Genomic DNA, 3901 nt, shown 5'->3' on the forward strand with positions numbered 1-3901 from the left:
ATCGGGATCCTTATATTTTTGTGGCACATCTTGCTTGAGGATGACACTCACTTTTCTGTCAGAATTTTTTTTTTTGAATGCTCTACTATCTTTTAGTAGTGCATAAATCTTTCAAAATTTTGGCATATGAAGGAATTTGTTTCACAACATCCAAAAGAGGGATGTTGACCTTCACTTGTTTTAACACCTTTAGAATATCTTGAGACTTAGAGGTTTTGGTGCAATCAACCATTGGGGAAATGGTGCAATCGGCTTACTCCGCGATTCTGGTTCTAACCCATATGGAGCAGTGCTAGGTCTATCATTCTCATCTACTTCCAGGTCTTTAGGCTTTTTAGCCCTGATTGGAATAGTTTTGTCAATTGTCTTTCCACTCCTAAGAGTGGTGATAGACTTCGCTTGCTCCATCTGATTTGAAGAGCTTGGATCACGCATTTCATATTGCGGTTTAGAATTGAGGAGAGTTTGGGCAGGAAGCACCCCCATCTCCATAACCGTAACACATGAATTTATCTTTTGCATAAACTTTATAAGCACTTGTAATGTTTGGATAAGCTCTTGAGTTTGTGTGAAATTATGAACCTATTCCTCTTGAGGTTTCCCTTGATTCAAGAGTTGGTTAGGGATTCCTTGAGGAGCAGCAGTCTGTCCATTCCTCCAACTGAAATTTGGATGATTCCTCCAACTCGAATTGTATTTATTAGAGGTGGGTGGTAGTTGTTTACAGCATTTGACTACTCATTTAATATTTCTTGAAACGCAAGAATTGTTGGCCAATTTTCAGTCGTATGTATGTTGTAGGCACAAATGCCGTAAACAACTTCCTCAGTCTTACCCTTCTTAAGTTCCATAGCCTCAATTTTTCTTGTGAGACTGGCCACTTTAGCCTTTAGATCGTCTTCCTCTTTCAAAACATATATTCTGCCCCTCTCCTTTGATTGAGTAGGCTTAGAAGTGGTGCTAGGTCTTGGGGAGATGTCCCATGATTGTGTGTTTTCAACGAGTTTGTCAAAGTAATCCCACACATCAAGGACATCTTTGTTCATGAATTCCCCATTGCACATCCTCTCGACCATTTGGTGCATGGAAGATGTTAGTCCTTCATAGAAGAAGCTTGTTATGCGCCACGTTTTAAAATCATGTTGTGGGCATGAACTGACAAGATCCTTGAACCACTCCCAACATTGGAAGAATGTTTCATCTTCCTTTTGAGCGAAGTTCATGATCAACTTTCTGAGGGTGTTCATTTTATAGTATGGGAAATTAAATTTTCTTAATGAACTCTTGTCATGTCGTTCCATCCGCCAATCAATTGTGGACGTAGTGAGTGTAACCACGTCTTAGCTTTTTCTTTTAAGGAGAAAGGAAAGTTTCAGCCTATTCGTGTCCTTAGACACATTAGGAAAGTGTAAAGTGGCTATTATCTCATCAAACTCTTTCATGTGTAGATATGGATTTTGAGATTCAAGTCCATGAAACTTTAGAAGGAGTTAGATCACTCCTAGCTTAATATCCATATGTCCTTCATTCTCTATAAAGATCATGCAAGACAGTGTGTTCACCCCCGCCGGTTGTAAATAATCTCATAAGGTGGGTGCATGATACACCTCATTCTCATCCTGGGCTTCCTTAGCTGAAGGTTGAGGTTGATTTACGGCCATCACTTCTACCCCTACCGGTTGTAAATAATCTCATAAGGTACGAGGCAGGGGTGCATGATACACCTCATTCTCATCCTGGGCTTCCTTAACTGAAGGTTGAGGTTGATTTGCGGCCATCACTTCTATTGACTCAGAGGATCTCAAGTGGTGTCTAATCCGGTGATGGATAAGCAACCCTTTGACTAATCCTCCTTCACTCAAAAGACGTAAAGTGTTATCATGGACCAACCTGGGCATAAAACACTCTCAGCACTCAAGTTTAGAATCTAACCTAAACCTAAAGAGAAAACTAGAGAGAGACTAAAGCAATTAAGAAATTTAAAATAAAATTATAAAAAAAAAAGAGAGATTTGGAAAGAGTTTACCAGATTGGAGATTGCTAGGTTAGAATCCTATAAGACAGAAAACCAAGTTAGTTTCTAAAAATAAATTCAGAAAACAAATCCTAACCTAAAAACAGAAAAAAATAAATCCTAATCTTAACCTAATTCTAATACCAATTAATCTAAAAAAAACATAGCCGTAGTCCCTAGCAACGGCGCCAAAATTTTGTTCAAAACCCTAACTATAGGGTCGCGATGTGGTAATAATATCGGTGAGACCGAGGTTGAATCCATAGGGACTAATCTCGTAAGTTTCTAAAAATAACTAGAAGTAGAGCTAGAATATGATGTAAATCTAAATTTGAATATTTGAAAAGAGTAATTGTGAATGATGTAATTGAAACTTGTGAATTTAAAGGTGGGAACTAGGGTGTCAAGGATTCACTTGTAGTAATTAGAATGCTACCTTACTTGATTCAAGAGATCCAGTTAGAATCAGAGTCTTACCTTATGCAATTGGAAAAAGAGATGATCAAATCTCTGAACTTATCATTGATCTAGCCTTAATAGAAGAGAATTGTTGAAATTGGAAGGGATTCCATCACCCTACCATGCCCAGGAGACAATGGTGAACAATAAAATTTACCAATCCCACAATCTCAAATAGGAAAAGAAGATATTTAAAGCTATCGCAGATTTATTATAATTTGAGTCCTAACAAACTATTAAAAACTGAAAATATTCCTTAAAATCAAATTAAAATCAATGAAGTTTAACATAAATATGAATCAAAGAAAAGTAAACATCCCAATCACATTACAAGCTTCACCTCTTAGCCCTAGCTAAGAGGTTTAGTTGACTATAGACATAATTAAACCAAAATCTCTTAAACAAAACATGAAAATAATTAAGGAAGAAGAAGAAAAACTCTCGGACGGCGGCTCCACCCTTTTGCTCCACTCCTCAAACCCTACAAGATGCTTTGGAGCATCTTAGGAACTCCTATTTATAGTTGGGGAACTGCAACTTTCACAACGAGTTGGAAAAGTCTGGAAACTGCCTCAAATTTACGCAATCCGCGCAAAATCTGCGTAACACTCGACTAGTTGAGATAAATCCTCAACTGGTCAAGAGTCATCTTCGACTGGTCGAGGATCACGTGAATTTAAAAGATCATGTTTCTTGAGTTCAAGCTAAAGTTTCTTGGGCTAGTCGAACAACAAGCAAGTTCCTTCTTTTCACTTAAAATCTTTGATTCTCTTCATTCCTCACTTGGTTTCCTTGGATCTTTGGCATGTGAATTCTTCAATCTTGGTCTTGTAAGGTCCATTGTCTTGGTGATTCTTGAGCATCAAATACATACTTTTGGCATTCTTTCCAATCCAAGCTCTCTGCTTCAGTTTACAATACAAACATGTATAAATACCATTAAGCATTATCATGTTCATAAAACCAAGATATAAATGGGGGAAAATGTGCAATATTTGATAGTCAACAACCACACAATTAGAAACAATGTAGATGGAAAGTTCACCCTCCAAACTGTTTTCTTGGTGTGTCCCAATTGAATCACCTATGGACTTATGTTTTGGGCCTTAGGCCTAGATTTTGGTGTGACATCTAATGGTTGAATGGATTTCACATTCTCATTACAATGGGCCTTGTAAAAAGTCAAGGGTGGATGTATCTCCTAACTACTTCCATTGGTATGGTTCACTTGACTCACTGCTCAGCATGGCATTACACATCTAATGGTTGAAGTAAATTTCTTACACATCACAGTTGACCCAGTAGAAAAGGAAGGGTGGGACCATCTCCCGAAAGTTAATTCCTAAAAAAATGAAACGTTCTTGAGGACTTCGATTGCATAAACTAGATTTTGTTGCTGTGGTAAAGTTCTGCAAGCCCCATCATGAT

At 37.8% G+C, this 3901-nt stretch overlaps 1 non-coding gene across 1 annotated transcript; it reads left to right on the forward strand.

The window, feature by feature from the left end:
- The first annotated feature begins 1134 nt into the window (after positions 1-1134).
- LOC131244722 (small nucleolar RNA R71) lies at positions 1135-1241 on the forward strand. The gene has a single exon (XR_009170499.1). It is a non-coding gene; the product is annotated as a small nucleolar RNA R71 (small nucleolar RNA).
- Positions 1242-3901: the final 2660 nt, after the last annotated feature.

This window comes from Magnolia sinica, chromosome 4 (genome assembly GCF_029962835.1).
Source record: "Magnolia sinica isolate HGM2019 chromosome 4, MsV1, whole genome shotgun sequence".
Classification (NCBI taxonomy): Eukaryota; Viridiplantae; Streptophyta; class Magnoliopsida; order Magnoliales; family Magnoliaceae; genus Magnolia; species Magnolia sinica.